Source organism: Haplochromis burtoni, unplaced genomic scaffold (genome assembly GCF_018398535.1).
Source record: "Haplochromis burtoni strain Fernald_Lab_line unplaced genomic scaffold, NCSU_Asbu1 Contig_156, whole genome shotgun sequence".
NCBI lineage: Eukaryota > Metazoa > Chordata > Actinopteri > Cichliformes > Cichlidae > Haplochromis > Haplochromis burtoni.
Window position 1 is genome coordinate 606,545 of NW_024582517.1, and position 21,005 is coordinate 627,549.

The 21,005-nt window shown below is 38.0% G+C and overlaps 1 protein-coding gene across 3 annotated transcripts in view; it reads right to left on the reverse strand.

The window, feature by feature from the left end:
- atp2b2 (ATPase plasma membrane Ca2+ transporting 2) overlaps positions 1 to 21,005 on the reverse strand; it is a 142,684-nt gene that overhangs the window by 105,110 nt on the left and 16,569 nt on the right. For 2 of the 3 annotated variants that reach the window (XM_042224956.1, XM_042224954.1), the window contains exon 1: positions 13,275 to 13,544. The exons of the other annotated variant lie outside the window; for it this stretch is intronic. The gene's annotated coding sequence lies outside the window, so the exon portion shown is untranslated. Of the gene's footprint in view, positions 1 to 13,274; positions 13,545 to 21,005 lie in introns of those variants that run through there. 3 annotated transcript variants of the gene reach the window in all.

Here is a 21,005-nt window from a genome sequence, read left to right on the forward strand (position 1 = left end):
TGTGGAAAAACACATAGATGCATTTTTGTTAGTCTCTGGAAGTTGACTGAGTCTGTCCTTTTGTTATGATGACGTGTTGGTATTTCTTTTTAAATGGTTTTTGTTTTCAATAAAACGAAGCTTGTCTTACCCCAAGCACTTGTACGAACAAAGCATGCAGCACAATGCTTCATTAGACTGAAAGACAAGTTCACACAAAATCTATCTAACGTTTCTATCAGTTATTGCAACTGTTTTAATTAACATTGTTGGAGTTGACTGTTATGTGCCTGTTTAGGTAACACAGAGTACAGTACAGTTCGCCTGATAGCTACAATTTTATTGGAGCATAAAAAGGAAAGTCTATATTCTTATGACATTTATGCTGGATGTAATGGAAATTTTGGCTGTCATATGATGCTATAATATCGTTAGTTATAGTTACCAAGATTGTCTTTTGCATGATAGTATAATGCCAGACATCACCAGCAGTTATGATTTCTTCAGGTCTTCATTTAAATGTCTTTTATGTTATGTAATTTTCCCCAGCTGTATGGGAATTTTGGGACATGTACAGTATGTATCTCTCTCTTTCCATTTTTACTGTTCTTGTGCTTGACACATTCCACTGGTGAAACATTTCCTGCCCTCAAAAGTTCTTGTTGCTATGCAACTGATCTGCCTGGCACTGAGAATAATGCTAGCTCACACAGGCTACACAGAGTACAACCCCCCTCACACCACACACACAGCAGCTCTTAGCCTACATCCTTTGGTTGTTAAAATACTAATAGTATGAAAAAGACATCTTTCAACTATATTGTGTTATAACAATGAAAGACTTTTACAGCTTTGCACCACACTCTCTCCTGATAAGCGATCTAACATTAAAAAGTACTGACAAATACTGTCCTGATCTCCTATTTTGTCCCCCTCTGTCTGTCTGTTTGCATTCCTGCCTGTCAAATCTGACTTTGCAACGTTACACATGTACTATGAATAATAACAGAAAAAAAATAAAAAAAATACTCATTTGTCTAGTAGTTTCTATTATTATTTACTGTTCTATTTACTAATTCCAAAAGCTTCCAGAAAAGACAGTAAAAATGTAATAAAATAAACAGGATAGTATTTACATAATTTACCCTAAAGGACATGATAGCAACTAATACATTTTTACTTATATATTTTACAATGCCGCCCAAATGCTGGCAGCACGGTGGCACGGTGGTTAGCACTGTTGCCGCACAGCAAGAAGGTCCTGAGTTCAATTCCACCATCAGGCCGGGGTCTTTCTGTGTGGAGTTTGCATGTTCTCCCCGTGTTTGCGTGGGTTCTCTCCGGGTACTCCGGCTTCCTCCCACCGTCCAAAGACATGCAGCTTGTGGAGATAGGTTAATTGATTAATCAAAATTGTCACTAGGTGTGAATGCGCGAGTGAATGTGAGTGTGAATGGTTGTCTGTCCCTATGTGTTAGCCCTGCGACAGATTGGCGACCTGTCCAGGGTGTACCCCGCCTTTCGCCCTATGACAACTGGGATAGGCTCCAGCGCCCCCCGCGACCCTGAAAAGGATAAGCGGAAGCGAATGGATGGATTTTACAATGCATAAAGGGGAGCTAAAGAGCTAAAGAAAATCCCTAGAATATGAGCTTATTTTAATTTTAATTGGATGCAAAACGTTTAAAATAAAAAAGAATGCAAATTACTACTTTTTAAAAATTCTGGAGTAATTATTCTTCAGTACTTTTCAAAAGACTATATTAACCATGTTTTTACAAAGAATAATTAAATTAATTAAATAAAATTCATATTTAGTTATATAGTGCCAAATCACAAAAACCTGATCAAGGCACTTAATACTATAACAGTTTTGGGATGAGGAGAAAGAGAAAAGAAGAAGAAACATTTTATTCTCCAAAAGTGAAAAATGGCTTTACAGGATTGATGAGTTTAGACTCATCAGAGGTAATTACATCTGTGGTGCAGATTAAAAAACACACTTTTCTGATAACACAGGGTCACTGCTGTGATGTACAAAGTATTGGTTATGTATATTTGTTCTCTAAAGCATCAAAATGTTAGCTAACTTAAGCTAGCTCGCTAAGGATTATTAGCTAACTTTAGCTTTCTGAGCAAAAAGTCTGGTGTCAGATTGCTAGTTGCCAGCCAAGGAGCTGATGTACTTAATTAGTGTCCTATTCTGGTCAAAGTGGGCTTGAGCAGGTCTCCAGAGAAAAAGTCAGAAGGATGTAATCTGTAATTGGCCAAAGGATTTATATCGGTCCAAACATGGCTTGAACAGGATGGCTGCCACTACATTAAGGTGGTAGAATACAAATCTTTTCTCGACTCTTGCAGTTTGGTACCTGATATCTTGTGTTAATTCTGCACAATAAAGGTAGTGTTTTATTTTACTGGTGTATAAACCGGTTACACAGCATATTTCTCCTCTTACTTGCTTTGCAACAAATTGTTTTTTAACTTGTTTGGAAAATTTTATTTAACATGATTGAGCCTTTGCCTCCGGTTTGATTATTCAAGTGGCCACTGAAAAACCATAGTATTTTTTTAAATAATGTGATTATTCGTTTTGAAACATTCTTAGACACTAGGTCATCCAACTAATTAGACTGATTTTGAAGGTAAGATTGTAATATGTACCCTGTTGTATTGCAATTTGCAAAGCTGAAAAGGATTGAATATTGCAAGCAGAATATTCCATTAATATTAATTGCAAAACACTGTTGGGGGCTAAGCCGTTGTAAAGATTTGATCCTAGAAACACTCCTGCTTTCCAGTGATAACGTCAAACTTTCTATCCATCAATTTTCTTAAACCAGTTCAGGGATACGGATGGGGCTGGAGCCTATAACTTCAAACATCCTGTTGTAAAATCTGTGCGTCACAGTCTGCTTCTTGGTGAAGAAGGAACACATGCTGGAATTTACTTCCAGTGATATGTGCTTTCATGATCATGAAATCCAACTTTTAGAGATCCAACCTGATTTCTGGTCATATTTCTCGAGAAAATGCTCCAACATTTAAACTTTGGCTGAAGTTGCACCGACAGGCTAATTCCAGTGCCTGGGTTAGCAAATGCAACATGAATAACCTACTTGCTTTTGCAAAAATTTCCCTTAATGTGTCCAATTATTCTCAATCAAACACCCAATTTCAAATATTGCAGACCAGGAGAAAGTTTAAGTTAAGGCTAAGCTAGAACAGAAAACTGAGTTCAATTCAGTAACATTTTTCAACTGGTTCTGTGCAAATTTCATTGTCATTGTGTAGCTCTGTAAAATTGTACTATTGGTACTTGTCTGTTTAGGTGCAAGGACCAGGGTTTGTGGCCTCTATCTACATATGTAATAATTATGGCATATGAAGCAGAGTTGGAAACAAAGGGGTTAAAAACAGGATGAAAAAGGCAGAGAAAACAAATATAACAAGAAATAGAGAATCTAATCCTGAGTGACACCTTCAAGGAACTAATCAGACAGAAGCCCCAATCCTTTTAAAGTAATGGCAAATCACTACGTCATTAGCCATTTCTAGTCTACTGGATGTCCTCGGGATGAGACTTGAATGCTTACTCCTGACTTAAGACTACAACTGCACAGCTTTGATATACTGTCTTAATACAAAACAATGTTCTTTCAGTGCCATTTTCCAGTTTAGAAAAAGTCCTTGCAATATTCCTTTCCCCTCTACAGTATTTTTTTTTTTACTATATTGTGTTACACTATAAGTAGAACCAATCTTAAATCCTGTCTAGTGAACAAGGATGGAAGCAGTGTTTGTGAGAAACACAAGCCAGTGTCAACAAATGCAGGAAAAAAAATAGCTTTTCATTTCCTGAGAAGAAAGTCGGATTACCTGACCAGGAATCGTGTGATGAGCAGTGAGGCAATGCTAGTTTGGGGATGGTGGGCTTCCAGGGAAAGACAGCTTGGTGTGAATGTTAACTATGGTTTTCTGGTTGAGTTATGTTAAACCAGTACCACAGACCGGTGCTTTTGAGGATGCACACACATGCACACACACACACAAGCTATGCTTTTTTCACTCCTCACATCTTACTAGCTGAATATACACACTCACACATACACACAAATACACAGTGAAACCAACTTGCTCACTCACTGGCTTGCTACTGCAGAGCTTTAGCCCATCTCTCTCATGGTCACACCAAGGGCATCTACTCCCTTGAAACACTACAGCACAGCTCGTCACAGGAGAGGAGAGGAGAGCACCCCCTTAATGAGGATGATCACATTTATAGAGAAAAAAGACAGTAGGGATGATAATGGACACTTTAAAAGAAAACAGGGATAGCATGAGAGTGTTAAATTTAGAGGAAAACGGGAACAGCGCCGACAGAAAGAGAAAAGAAGGAGAGAAGAGGGTGGTTAAAAGCAGTGAGAGAGGGCAGGGCATTGCTGGGTAATGGAGATGAGATGTTAATGTGCCTGCCAGTGATGCACTGCAGCAAACTGAGGAGAAAAGGAGGAAGAGAAGGAGGAAGAAGGAAAAGGAGGTGATAGAGGACGAGAGAAGACATGGGCTGATTAAAGGAAGAGGGAAGTGAGAAGGAATAGAGGAAGTAGAAGGGGAGGAGAAAAAGAAAGACGATGAGATTAGTGTTAGAAAAGGAGGGTGAGAGAGAGGAAAGGGGAGAGGAAGATGTTGAGATTTGAACTTTGATGATGCTGATGATACAGCAAGATGATGCTTGAATAAATTCATACTGATGTCCATGATGATTCTATAATAATGCTAATGGGAGTGAATTTCAAAGTCAGCACTACTGCATATAACCAAAGCAACTTTGATTTTCAACAATTGCTGAGTTACAGACTTATTTATTATCTAGTCTCACTAAAACTGTTTACAAAGTCTCTTGCCTTTAACTTGTTACATTTACATGTTTTGCATTTGAATTCCATTATTTATTAAAAGCCATCAGAAACGAATGCTGAAAAGGGTGCTTAAAAAAACTAAAAATGTATGTAGTGTGACTCCAGTAGCATATTTCCAAACTACATGCTATGTCCCTGCAACCCTGTTAGCAATCCAGCATCAATCCAGCTTGAATTGATTGGGACATGAAGACATCTTTGATGTAGGAGTTTAACTGTTGCTGTACTTGCAAAGATGCACATCAGCGTTCAAAACATGGAACTGAGAAAAAAACATAAAAGGAAAAAAAATGAAGCAGAACATGGCTAAAGAAATCTTGCATTTGCCAATTAACCAGGAAATAAATACACAAAATAAATCTATAAAAACCCATTAGGGAAACAGCTTCCCATTAGGGAATACAAAATTTTCCCAAGAAAGAAACCCAGTGTCATCAGCTGTTTCATCTCTTTGATGAAACAGTCGCCATGTGGCTCGCCCTCTGTATGTTCAGTGTGTTCTCTGTAACAAAAATCATTACAATGTATCCAGCTGTGCTCTGAAATTAGAAAAGAGCCACGACAAACATCAGCAAAGTTTGTCTGTTGTTTTTAGCGTTGTCAAAAGCTGCTTCAAAAGGAGCTGTATTTAGTCTCCTAGGGACTAGTTTAGCGTTATACAAATATACACTGTTTTGTTTGTATGTATATAGCGAGCATTGGATATCTTAACATCAATACCAGCACATACAGTTGGTTAAAACCATCCACTGATACCAGCTGCATCAACTGATATCAAGTTGATGCTGTACCACCGCATTAGAGAGCCTACAGGATTCGTGTCTATCAACAACCACTGGTTCGGTTTGAAACAACAACACAGAGCAATCTTTGCTTAGTTGACAGCAAGAACCAAAGTCTTTCTCGTTACTGACCTACCATACCAGTGACCATGACACCAATCTGAAAAGTTATGCAAGTTAATAAAAGTAGTTGAATACTAAAAAATGTAATTTTTTATGTGTTTCATCATTAAATCATTTCTTACATCTCCAGTGAAAGCTGCAGAGGCTATTCCTTGCTTACTTTTTGCTGCACAGTGAGAATTTTCATTTTAAAGGTGGAAGAGGTGTCATTCTTTTTTTAAGCTATGACTGCAGCAAAAGATTTGGCAGTCTTGCATCAGTTCAGTCAATACAGGATCTAATGTTCAAGGAAATTTATAGAATACACAGGATGTGCTGCATGGAACAACCAGTACAAGACTGCCAATCTTCCTCTTTCTCATCACCATTTCTAAAGAAGTTGTTTTCTGGAATACAGTATTGCTCTGTAGTCAGCTATGTTGTTCATGAATGTAACCCTGCCTAAAAAGCTGTGATTGGCTCACTGTTTCTATACCTGGTGGAAATGGGTGTTATTGAGGTAATTAAAACACATGTGATGCATGATGGTTCACACTCCTGGAAACATGCTAGTATTACACTAACTCTTTTATTGTGATTCTAATCATAGACATGTGGGACTCTTGCTGGGATTTAAACAAATGGCAAATGCTCATCTCCTGTATAGGTTGGATCACACCTCTTTGATGGAAACCACCAACAGCATTTCACCAGCAGAAACAGCATCTGTTTGTCGCACCTTGTTTCTTCATCAGCATGGGTCACTCCTATATCTTTCAGCGTACATTACTCTGCTGTGTCATCCAGATTGAGATCAAACCTACTTCAAACTCTCCCCTGTTGTGTTACTATGATCAGAAACATTTAACTCTTCTCACCATCTTTCACTTTAAATTTATAACGTGTTGCAGAGTGACATGTGAGGCGAGTTAAATTCTGTATGTTGTCTTCTGTACTTTGCTGTAAGATTGTGCTGTCTCCATTCCTGTTCACCTTGTACAACTCAATCGTTCAGCGCAACTTTAGATCATGTGACCCACAGAAATACTCCAATAATTCTGCACAAGTCACATATATTCGTGATGGACTGGAGGAGTACAGGATACTAGGAGATGATTTGTTTTAGATTGGCCTGAGCAAAATAATCTGTTTCTGGATGTGATATAACTAAGACCAGAAAGGTGGTTATTGACATCATATAGAAGAGGGCAGCTACACAACATGTATCTGTCCTAGAACAGGATGTTGATATAGCATCCAGATGCACAATAGGCTGAACCTGAAGACCAATGCTGTATACCAAAGAATTGATGCACATGCTCTATTTGAGCTGAGATCTTTCGATATGTGCAGCAAAATGATGGAGATTTTCTCCCACTCAGTTGTGGTGAGTGCAGTGGGCATTGCTGTGTTCTGCTGGGGGAGCAGCATCATGGCTGGTGGCGCCAACAGACTGAATTGACTGTTTAGGATGGCTGTGTTTTTGATTCGCTGTCACCTGGACACTTTGAGAGTTCTGGTATAGAGGAAGTCACTGAAGAAACTATTATCCATCATAATCCTGACCACACTCTGCACCATTTACTGGACAGGCAGCAGAGCACATTTTCTCTGACTGACTGATTCAGCTCCACTGCTACAAAGACAAATATAGGAAATCTTTCATACCACATGTCATCACCCTCTATAATACTATATATATGTCTGGAAAGGAATCATCTGATAGATATTCTAACAAAATTACTTCCCAAATATGGGATGAATAAAATATTTCTCATTGTCAAGAGCAATACCAGACACCAAATCAAGGAAACTTAACGCATATTAAATGTCAGTCATCAATCACAAAAAGAAATGCATGCCCTTCCACTACATTTTTCACAATGTACAAGAAGAAAGTAGGCTATAATACAGCTCTTTCTTACAATAATGCACACTATTTCTAAATATCAATAACAGCACAACAACACAAAGGTAAAAGGAAATGTTCTTCAAAAGCTGAGTCTCTGCTGTGGTGTTATAGGAATTTAAAGACAGAAGCAAACTGTCCATCATAGGAGGAAAACTCATGTCCTTGTGTTGGACAAGGCCGAGGCACAAGCGACTGCACGAAATCATGATTATGTTAAACCTGCAGTGAATGTGTGTTGCTTTGCTGAAGCATGTTTAGTCTTGGGCATATCAATGAACCATACTATTTTGTAGTCATAGCTGAATTAATAAGAAAGGAAAATTAACAAAGCAAATGTACCCTGAAGCATGTAAACGAATAAATTCCACATTACTGACTTGTTTTACTGTCATCTTAGAATTTATTTTGGTGAATGAGAATTTTCCCAAGACACTTGGCCCAATTTAGTCAAACTCGATATTTAAATGATGTTAGGTCCTGGTTAATTGCAGGGGGCATTTGGGAATTTCCGACCTGGAGTTTCTGAGAGGCCAATTTCTTCTGTACATGTGCACAAAGCATTTTATGTATCACTTGCAATCCCTAAATTCAGTGCAATGGAATGCCTTTTCTACTGTCACCACACATTAAAACTGTGGAGTAAGTGGTTTGCACCTTCAGTGGTTCTTCCTATTATAAGCCCAGCAGTCAGGTCAGAGCATTAAGGTTTTCTCTGCTTTGATTGTTTACTTTTTAATACAGAATCTAGAAGCATTAAGTTAACTAATGTAATATTATTAGCATACTGTTACCATTCTTCATCGCAGACATATAAAATAGTGCAAATAACTATAATGAATCATAAAAAAGTAATTAAAAAAGCCCACAAGAATTAATTATATTCACTTATATCATACTGTAACCTATTGTATTACAGATTACAGTAGGTTACAACATTCTAACTATAATATGCTCTCACACTGGAAATAAATTGTGTATGTGGACATTAAACTAGGCTAACAAGCCTCCACTGTTCCATGTAAGCATCACACTTAGCATTACAGCAGGTTGATAGCACGTCTCTCTGACCTTAGCTAAATAAGTCTATAAAGAGATAAAACTGAAAAAGCCTGGTAAGACTAGAAAAGGTTATTATATGGATTTCAGAGGAAACTCGCATATTTAACTGACAATTTAGTACTAAGTGTCTGTATTCTCTATTTACATCTCCTTACACTAAATCCTTACCACAAAAACTGCCAGGTAGTTTAGTCAAGCAGAGCAGTTTTAATATTTACAAGAAGTTTAATTCAACATGCATGTAGGGGAAACTGGAGCGATATTTTTTCTCTTGCACAAAGAAGTGGAGTCGTGAATTCAGAATTCAGGTGTGTGTTAACACAATGTCACTATCTTCCCAGGAGTAAATATCAAGGCAACTTCACCCTAAGGTCAGAGTGTGCAAGGCCCAGAGGCACTGCAAAAAACCCAAGGGCTCAAATTTTAGAGGCCTCAGTTGGCATGTTAAATGCTAAGTTTCATGACAGGCAACATAAAATGAAGTTTATAGACTGGAACATTGGTATAAATATTATTCTGGTCTCTATAGCTAATTTTCCCTTTCATAACAACTCTGTGTTGCTTTTAAAACCAAACCATTTGGATTTTGTCACTGTGTGCTTCGTATGTACATATTACTGCTTAAATATTTGTTTTAAATGGGCTAAAATGCGCAAAACCATTCGTTTTAACAGCTGAAACAGTACGCATAAGACTTGGTATTCATATGAAGAGTCAGTAACCTCCATGATGAAAGCTTGAATGGGTTAGTGCAGTTAATAAGTATTTTAGTTTAGTCTATTATTTTATTTGTATAAAACAAGCAGTTCAAAAATGACAAAGTATCTAAAGAGCAGCATAGACAAATAGAAAAATATACTCGAATACTTCTTAAACAATAACAACAACCTGTTTTGTAACTCTACCAAGACAAAAATATTAAGCTTGTAATTAAAGCTAAAGTCAAATGAATCATTTTATCATTTCTTCAATAGAAATTTTAAAAACTATTTTTATGTCCAACTGTTGTCATCTGAACAATTATAAAACAAATTATAGCAGAGAATCATCATCAGATAATGATAATGTAAATATTGGTATTTACATTATCATTACGTTGGATATAAAAATAATTTCCCCCAGGGATCAATAAAGTATTCTGATTCTGATTCTGATTCTGATATAATGAACAAACAGCCATATTTGAGTACACTCATGTAAATATAGCCAATTCTTCCTGTTTAATATCAATACATGTTTATACTGAGCAACGTGCTGACTTGTGCTGTGGCTTCAACCTGTGCTGGTATGTAAAAGTCATTACTTATTAGCCATTTTCATATGCCAACATATTTCCTAAAAATGATAAAGAAGATCAAATATATACTTTGCACTAAAAGTAAAGGTAAACTTTACAGCACAATTTGTTTGGAAAATTCCAGTGTTGTGCTTAATAATATTCCCAAGGCTTTGTTTTCTACCTCTTCTGCTCCTCTCTAACATCATATTCTTTTCATCACCAGGTCTTCATACATTTCTCCTGTTCTTTTTACTTATATGCTATTTTTTCTCGTAGCTGCAATCATCACAAGAAGCAGCTGGCTATTTTTGAAAGCCCAGTCAGTGAATCAAACTAATCCTGCAGCCCCATCAGAAACAAAGACGGCCGGCAGAGTCCTTATACTTTCTGTGTAGCAGCAACTCTGTGTGAGCGCAGGCATTCAGGTAGCTCCTCGCTCAGTCCTGTGCTACTCTACAGTGCACTGAGTGCGTGGGTTCATTGATTGTATCTCTCTCCTGGCACTTTAATGGTCGTGGTACACTCGTCTCTGAACCCAGCATTAGCATGGTCAAGTTATTTCCTCTCAGGGGCTATTTCCACTGACCAAACAGGATTTTTCCGTTGACTCCTTAAAACTTGTGTAAGAATATGGCAAGCTGTGTTTTTCCATTATTTCCTATACACTGTGCAGCCGTACAGGGAGAAAGAAGTCACACATCAACTGTGCTTTGATGTATATATATATTAAAAAGCAGTTCAATATCCATCCATCCATGGTAACATAACATAACATTTTTTTAATTATGAAAAAATTGTTTTTTATTAAAGTAGTAGCAAGTCTACATGATTCTAACAAATTTCTCTTTGCATTATAGGTGATTACATACTACACGTTACATGTTTGCTGGTTAAAAAGAAATTCTTCCAGCTTCTAACTATGTTCTGTAAAAGTGTACCTCGGCACATTATATGTATATGTATAAATGATATATAAAAGACTGATGTAGGTTCCAGGTCTTAAAATTGAGGCCAAATGTTTGTCTTGAACATGAGACACTTAGTTTATAGTCTCAGTCACAAAACATTAAGTCCTTCTGAATATCATATGTTGTTTATATAACATATGGTCAACGTTAGAGTCAAAGAGGAAGATAAAGCAGTTGTTAGACTACGCAGGCCTACCTTGTATTTGACAACTTGTTACCGTATGGCTGTGCGGTAACGCTCAGTTTTACCGACACATCTGTCCCCAACTGTCACGTCCAGTTTGAGAACAACAACTGGTGGTGGAAAAAAACGTGAAGTTCTCGGCCGACTAATAATTACTGTACATCTATGCTCATACTGTAGCATATGTACACCCCACCCACCACCATCCTTCCTTTAAGCTGTAAATGAACAGGTTCTTGCATAATGCATTTTTAATGTACCTGAGCTCTCAAAGCACTTTATATGTATGCCCTGTTCACTCATTCAAGCAACAACTTTTTTCTGTGCTTAGGTCTTTCCTATATAACATTGACACTTTAATGGATGCATCAGAGAGCAACCTGCAGTTCAGTATCTTGCCCAAGGACATTGGGCACGCACACTGGAGCAGCCAGGGATCGAACCACTAACCTTCCAATTTGTAGATGACCTTAACTACCACCTCAGTTACAGCTACTTTCTTAAAGGAAGGAAGACTTAGATCAAAAATGCCGGAAGTGTGATTCTCCAGCTGGGAGTGCTCCATTATGCTGCTTCTTTACCTGCAGTATGGGAAAAGACTTGCGGAGAATAATTCTAGACACATCGAGACAGAAGCACACAGCATCTTCACTTATCATGAACTATAACTCTTTATGGTGGTCACGAAAGGATGGATGGATGAAAGAAAACAACTTGCATTTTCTACCTGCTGGTAGAACATGCAGCAATTATATAAGTGAATATCTTAAATCCCATCAGTAATGGTAATGCTGACTGTTTACTATAATTTAAAAAGTGTCAGATAAAACCCATAAGCAACAATTATAATTTATTCATGTTTAATGTATTTACTGTTGCTGTATAGGATTCCCCACGGAGTGTAGCAAAGGATTAAAATGTGAAACTGGATTATAAAAATCTATAAAGAATATAAAGTCCCATGGCATCTTCTTAAAAAGGCCAAAGTAGAGTACAGTAGGTGAGAGGCCTCATATTTCCATTACAGCTCTCTGAGCTTAAACTGATGATTATTTTACAAATAAAGTAAAAGAATAAATATTTAAGTAATTTAAATCTAAAAAAAAAACTTAATTAATAATGAATTCAGTTCATTTCCATTCATACAATCATGTATATCATATATGTTATCATATAATTTAGTGAATGCACTTGTACAACTCTTTATGTTCAAGACTTTCTTCAGAGACTTTCCAGTCCCCTCGTTTTGTCACAGGGTTTTTTTCACTGGTCTTGTTTCTCCAGATGTTCCCACCATCCTGTCTCCATGTCTCTCTATCTCTCCCTCTCTCCCTTTTTTTGCATCTGCCTACTCTCTAAATTTCCATTTTCAGGGATGAGAAACTAAACTTTCCATGTCTTGCTGCCTGTTTCCTCAGTCAAATGCAAGCATAACTGTTGCCCAAATCCCACCCCCTCCCTTCCCGCTATAACTGATGAGTAAGAGAAATGTTCTCCCTGCAGACAAATACGTACCTAACTGTAGCATTTCCTTACTTAGAAACAGTGCAAAGATGGTGTGTGACCAAAAAAAAAAAAAAAAAACCAACCAAAAAACAGGTAGAAATATTACCAAGAGCTAAAAATCACATTAGATACTTTTTTCATACCTCAGGTTTCATTTGATATTTTAGTGATATGGTGACAAGCTGAAAAACTAAAGCTACCAAGGTCAAACTGGACCATCAGCCTGCTCCAAATAGTATTGCTCTATACCCAGATCCAAAGATCCACATACAAACAGATCTCTTAAAACAAATAAATAATACACTATGACATTGCAATCTTTCCACAGCTGTGCTGCTTATTGAGCCGCTTTCAAAAGCAGACTTAAACACAGGGACATACAGTCAAGTTTACCATTTCTACAACAATGACAGCCTGGCCTATGTGGCATAACACTGAAAGACTACAAGAGCTGAAGTACGTTACAACATGTCACTTATAGTGCAACTGCTTCCAAATAATTCCTTCATGCTCTCTCTGCAGTGACATGCTGATGCTCTCTCAAATTCAACAAACACATTATTTTAAAAGAATTTACTTACAATGAAACAGCAGAGAGGAAAATGTGTTGGCGGTAATTGGTACAGCTTCCCCCGATATCCCTTTTGGTGCTGATGATAGTTGTAGTAGCAGGGTGGCCTGTCGAAGGCTAAATATAACCTAGAGAGCTTGTAGCGGGAACACAGAGCGGGCCAAACCAGGCTCTTCCACGTCTCATGTACAGTGTATTTGCTATAAGGAAACTCATTCTGGATGGCTGAAAAGCTGCAGAGTACAGGGAAAGGACAAGAACAAGAAGCTTCACACTAGGACTCTGTCCCTAGAACAAATGAAGGGAGGGAGGGAGGCAGAGAGGGGAGAGATGGAGAAAGAGAAGGAGAGGGAGGCAGCGAGGGAGAGAGCTGGTGTCGTGTGTATATAGGACCAGCTAGCATGACCTCTTGTGTAGAGCGTATGTACACTGGCACAAACACAGAGTCAAAACCTTCTATCTTGGACATCAGTTAACATTTGTTAACTTTTCTGAAACTGAGTGTATATCTGGTTGCTGGCAATTTCTGTGGTTTCTTTTGCTCTCGAAAAGATGTATTATGTTAACTGCTAAGACAAAAACAAAAGCTACACTTTCACATAAATGAAAAAGTAATGCACAGGACCACAGCTATAATCAGTTCTTAACCTTTCCTCAATATATTCCACTTAGAAATTTTGAAATAAGATGAACGATCATAGAAAAACTGATGCATGCCATGTTCCTGCAGGTTTCTGAAAGCTGAATAGCATTATTATCTTTTTTTTAATGAAGTCGTAATTTGGGGGGTTGAGCTTAGGCAGAGTTAATGGTGCAAGCAAACAATAATTCTCACAACTGAAGTAAATAATATGAGGGATCTGTCAGTCAAGTTAAACAATTCTTAGGCATACACCTGTCAGGCTTCGTATCCTCGCAATAGTATAGAAAGTCATTGAATCTCCACATCACACACAAGATTAATTTAATAAATGTAATATAATAAAAAAAAAATGTAAAATTCTCACAGTTGTATGTTTTTCTAAGAAAAATCCCAATTAAATACCATGAACAGTCGAATGACTATTTGTGGTTAGCATGATTTGAACTCTTAAAAAAATTAACCAGAAAAACAGTCTAAATGCAGGAGTCAACAGACAGAAAACTGTTGGCCTTTATTCAATAACAGCACTTCTAAACGGTCGATATCGCATACTAAACACATTTTATAAAATAACCGGGGAGGCTGCACTTTTAGAAACAGCTGGGCATCAACTTTATCACAGCAGGGTATCAACAATCCCTGCCAAGCTGCATTTTCTTGGAAATGTGGATTTAGAAATGCGATGGAAATCACTTCTGTCTGTTAAAATGAGGACCCACTTCTTAAACCCCAATTCAGACCAACACGACTTCTTTAAAAAAAAACATTACTGCTATTAATTAAGAATTTGTTAATATTCCAAACGAACATTCTGATTTCAACACGAACATTCATGTGAAAAAGAAAGTTTCCACATAAACTCTTTGGAAAGTCTGAATAAACCACAAGTCCCCTGGAACAATGTCGTTTGGACTGACAAGACCAAAGTGGAGATGTTTGGCCATAATGCACGACACCATGTTTGGAGAAACCCACGGCATATCAGCACAAACACCTCAAAACAGCTGTTAAGCACGGTGGTGACGAGGTGCTGATTTGGGCTTGTTCTACAGGTACAGGACATGGAGACTTTGCAGTCACTGAATCAACCACGAGCTCATCTGTATACTAAAGTATTCTAGAATCAAATGAGAGCAGACCAGTCAGAACTGAAGGCGTGCTGTAAAAACAGATAGTCCATAATTCCTCTACAGGGGTCAAAGACTAAAGACATACAAAAGTTGGTTACTATTGAATCATAAGTGATGAATGGTGCGCTTGGTTTGTCATAGGACTGCATAGATTCCCATAAAAACTTTGTTTTTCACAGGAGTGAAATGAGATCTGCTAGTATTTAAAACAAGCCATAGCCTTCTTCCATCAAAACTAATAACTCACAGCTTTAAAGAAAACTTTCTGGATCTGCACCAAAATGTAATGGGTTACTTTTTCACTCTCACTTTTCCTCCAGGTGTCAGAGACTCCACCAAGTAGTTTTAGCAAAATCGATCTAACGCATGGACCAAAAATGAGGTCAGTAAGGCAATTTAAAGATCAAGATCAAACTTACATCAGGCATGGTTTTCGATTTTCCTAGGCTGACTTCTGGCCTTGGAGCTCTCTCTTGATCCCCCCAGTAGAAGAATTACAGTCAAGTGAAAAAAGGTAAATATTTACTTGAAAATAGCAGTTTTACAACACAGACAACAATAGTTTTACCACAGAGTCAAAGTACAATCTTCTTTCAAAGCCATTGCTTTGAAAACTGAGCAAACTGTGGAACTGGTGAAAAGACTGGACAGTAAATTATTTTGTCATTTTGTTCATTTACATAGAAAAACAAACTGTTTTCTTCATAGGCCAGCGCATTTATGTAAGCACTGAAATATTCTTCACTTCAATGAAAAATAATGTGGAATCAAAGTTTCTTGTATCTGTTTCTTTATCCCTCTCTCCCGCTCTCTGAAAATGACTCACTGAACAGAAAGTATTTGGCCTTGTAAACAACAGGGAGCCACAAGGAAATTTCAAGTCTTGTTAGACAAATCTCCCTGAACAACTATGCATGAGCGTTCAAAAGTGTCATATTCTTATACTTATGCACCAAGACTGTTTTCAGCAACCTTGACACAACACACAGTGTGTACACACCCACAAATACACAACTCTACATACACACACAAACACACACAGACTGCTTCAAGTCTTAACAGAAGAGGATGACACATGAGGCAGAGTGGAGGTCTTCCCATGCCCCCCTGCCCTTTCTGTTGGAATTGGACATCTCCCACAGGCTGAGCTGTAAATAGCCAGTACCCCCAAAAACTTTCATACACAACACATGTGCATGAACACACGCGCACGCACACACACGCACACACAACTATACTTAGATGCCTACTTCAGCCCGCTGCCATGTACTCACACTACCTCCTCCCACAGTGAGAAGGGGCATTCAGCTTAACTCTTTCAACAGAGACTCAACCACGTCTACCCTCTGACTACAGGGAGTTTCAATTTGACAAAATGCCTGAAGTAGAACAGTTTTCAAGTACAACTCAGGAAAGTTGTACACTCACTGTCCTGCATAGGTTTGATAAAGTACAGTACGGCAGCAGACTTCCCTGCATGCAGTGCAGCTTCCGGGCTCTCTGGCAAGCTCAGGGAACATCTGTAACCGTTAATGTCCAAACAGATCACAGTAATAGTTTATGATATGTCAGGAGGGGTCTAATAGCCATACCACAGAACACAAACAAGGTTTTATTGAACTATTTGTCAGGAGCAAGCCACTTCAAAGATTGCACGGTAAATTACTGTACCATAAAAGACTGCAGCTCACTCTGGTAAAGTACAGTAAATTAATGTAGCCTAAAATATTACCATTCAGAGGGGTGTAATTGTTGACAAAAGCCTCAGACTAGGTAGCGCAGGAAGCTGCGTAAACACAAACGCACTAACTCACACAATTATTGCAATGTCTTGATTTTTTTCTCTTTTTTTCAGATCCCTGCAGCCAAAAAGCACCCAGACGGTATTTAGTCTATTAGATTATGAGGACAGAACATCAGTGAAATCGAGGCAGAATTAAAGCAACAGCATGTTGCCCAGAGGAGATCCTCTCAACTGCTTACAGTGACACACATCATTCATCTTTTTATTGGATATGAAATTGTCTTTTCTTTTCTGTTATTGTTTTTAGTTCTTCAGAAAGCACAAAGAAAAGTGCAAAGTGATAGTAACAGTTCAGATATCTCTGATTTTAGCCTGTTCCCTCAGGAATAATAATCATAAGGAGCTTGTGTTAGCAGATAACTTTTCCCTCCCGTCACCACCTTTTAGACCGAAGTAGCACCCCAGGCCAAGTGACAAGCTTAGAAGTGGGCGCTGTTTATTTCAAATCCAACGCCCTAACTTGTTTCGTATGTGTATTTGTAGCTACATTACTATTAGTGAGTAATTAATGAGTAATTGATACCAAGTGGTTAAAACGTGAAGGAGGATGGAGGGAGAGCAAAGATACAAGAGAAACATGTTCACAGAGGAGAGTTGTAAGCACAGATGGATTTCCAAATGCCTTTCACCCTGCAGGAATCTCATTGCACAGCTTTAGTGGTGTTTAGAGAGTCTGTGTCACTCAGCAAGCACTGGTTCATCCATGGGGCTTAATGTGCTTTCATGAAAAATTATTAAATGCTAGTGGAATACAAGTCTCCTAAAACTGACCTGAATTAATATTATGCAATTTTATGGAAGATGGCGGTGAATAAAGATGTCGTAACAGGTTCACCTGTGTGCTTTGGCTGTGCTTCAGAGCAGGTTGCTCTGTAAAATTATTGACAAAAGCTACAATACAAGGACAACCTAAAGGCCACAATTTAATGACAAATGAATTTGACGCTTAACCATGAGCATCACGTTACACCCTGTCCCCACCCATAGATACACGCTGAGATTCCTTCATACGTCCAGTCCCACTAAATAATTTTTATTTTGAAACCTCAAAAACTGTAGCATAACACTGACCTAAAAGAACTCAATATATCATATTTTATTACTGACATGTATCTGTCCGTGCCACATAATGCTTCATGTCCCAGTTCATGTTGGGCTAGTAGAGACCCTCAACACTGGCTGCTACTTACAGCATGAGCAGCTGCCCTTTATAGATGAACATAAGGTAGAGGTGACCTCTAAACAAGAGCAAATCCTTCAACCTTGCTGTCAACACATTTTCAGATCTACAGAAAACCAGTCATAACTGTAATCTACCCATGCTGCTGTGGTAAACCATCTGTTGAGCAGCCATGCCTGACCCCAAAAAGCAGCAGAGAGACGCACTTTCCCTGCTTTTTGCTTAGATGACTCCATCATGACATTCAGCATTACGTTAGTGTTACATACAGCGAGTATACTCCGAACACTGTCTCTGATCTTAAACAGAAAAGTTCAATTTGATATGTCTTCAATGTCCGTTTCCCTCTCTAACTAAATATTTTTACAACTCATCTAATATAGATACCAAAACATATGATTTGTAATTTGATTTGACAATCTTACCTTTCAATTGTTAAAAAAGAGTTTTCTAACCTGAAAAGACTGTAGGGTTCAGGTATGATGTAGAACAACCAAGAAATGTTAGGCCAAACTCATGGTTTTTGGTTGAAATACAGAAAAAAACACTCACAGCACAATCACAATGTATACTTCTCATGATGCAACACTGTGAGAACAGTTTTGGGGTAAAGAAAAGTATAACTCATAGCAGAGACATGAAACTAAACAATGATCCTCTACTGTCCAACATTCTGTTGCCCCATGCTGCCACCCTGACCTTTTGCTAACTCTGTGGCACCATAAAAATAGTACACTATTTCCTCTTTTTCTCCCAGGAGACATGGTTTATAATACGGTATGTATGGCTGCTAGAGGTCTTTCTGGTTCGATTGGAAACATATGGTGTTTTGGGTATTTGCTAAGATTAGTAATGCTGTCATGAGGACAGGGCAGTCTTACATTGCATTGAAAATACCCATACTACATAGACTTTGTAATATTAGCTAATTATCTCATTTAGCATGACAAATTTTATAGTTACAGTAACAAGTACAATTAAAAAAACACTGAGCAAGTGTGACTTGTTTGGAAGGGTTGTCAGGGGGAAGTATATTATCTGCAACAAAACATAGCAGAGCACCTTAGGTTCTTAGGAGAAGACTTTTGCAATAAGACCAGACCAATGTGGAAATACTTTGCCAAAATGTACAGTGACAACTCTGGCAAAAACAAAACACGGCACACTGTATCAGCACAAAAATCCCATACTTGTCGGGGGGTGACGATTTGGACTGGGGCACCTTGCAGCCATTGAATCGAAATGTAATCCTCTGTATGCCAAAGTATTCTAGACTCAAATGGGATGTGTCTAACGGCCAAGCTTGGACAATGCAACAGGACAATGATCCCAAGCACAGCTGCAACTCCACAATAGAATGGCTGAAAAATGTAGAGAATCAAGGTCAAAAGTCCAGACCCCAACCTGATGGTGAGACCTTTAGAGAGATGTGCATGAATACACGTCTGTAAACATCAGTGAACTGAAGCAATGTTATAAAGAACACTGGTGTAAATTCCTCCACAATGACGTGAGAGGTGGCTAGATTATCAATACCTACTCTTCTCCTAATTCCTGCTCTCTTTTAATTTTTCTTCTGTGATAATAACATAAAATTACTGCTTTTGGGTAACATCAGAGGACTACTTTGGGATTATTGGTATCACCCAATATCGGCCTAGTTAACTGATACTGGTTTATGACAATTGTCAGTTGTGTGACATTAATTTTGACCAAGCCAAATAAAGACCTTAAAGAATCTTTCTTGTTGCTGTTGTCGCTGTTGTTTTTGGTATTAAGTACTTCTCATTGTTTCACTACAACAAAAATAGATACAAATGTTAAAAATAAATGAAATATTTGTATCGGCTATTGTCCAACATAGGCATTAAAGCATTTCCCTCCTTCCTACTGGCCTTCAAAGTTTTCTTGAGCTTAATTATCCTGGCAAGAAAAAACTGCCAAACACAGCAGGCAATAAATAAGAATGAGTTTCCAAACTTTTCAGAATATAGCCAGTAGCAAATAAATAAATATATAAATAAATAAAAGTATCCATATATCATATTGTAGCAGCTCAGAGTAATTAGTTTGTGTTTTATATCAGCACCTTATTCATTTATTAAAAAAAAAAATTAATTAAAAAACACTGTTTATTTCATCTGTTTTGAGTTTTTAAATTAGCTGCTGTCACTGAGCATATTCCAATAAGCCGACAATATGAAGTCTGCTACTCTCACCATGCAAGTTATAAAAGTTCTACTTTTTTCTAATGCCCAAAAGACAAGCACATTGATTTCTGGGAGAATGCAACAAAGAACAGCAAGTCAGCAGGAAGGAGGTAACTGCTGTGCCTCGTATGTGGCAGGAATTTTAAGCCTACAAAGTAAGGGTATGAAAAATACTACTATGCAAACAACTTACACACACTATAGAGCGCATGAAATAGAGACACAACAATAGCACAGAACCATTGTCTACGTACAAGTTTGTCACTTACATTAAAGTGTAATTCTGTGAGTTCCTTTAGTCGCACTGGAGCATTTGCCGAGCGAAAGGTTTGACCCGAGTGCTCCAAATCCAAACGGCTCACTGTAAGCCCTCTAATGTGCAGTTTACCCTGGAGTTCAGATTTTCTTACTGCAAATGCTGAAAGTCCACTTTTGCCAAGACTCAGAAATCAGGTTAACAACGGCGTAACACTCAGCTTACGTAATAAGGTTAGCAGCAGAATTGAGTAATGAATGGATGTGTATAACAGGAGCTGCAATAGCCACTGAACTTAAGCTGTTACGTTTAACAGCAACCAACCCAACAAATGTAATGAGACAGTAAGTGCTTACATCAAAACGGAGAAACAAACACTCCACAGTTGTTCTCTTTGGGGGTTTTAACAAAAAGAATGATCAAAGGAAAATTGCTGTATTCATCCAGGGAAATCTGTGGCTTGTAATTTGTGTGAAAATGCCATTCACAGCACTGACCACAATTCACATTGCCTAGCC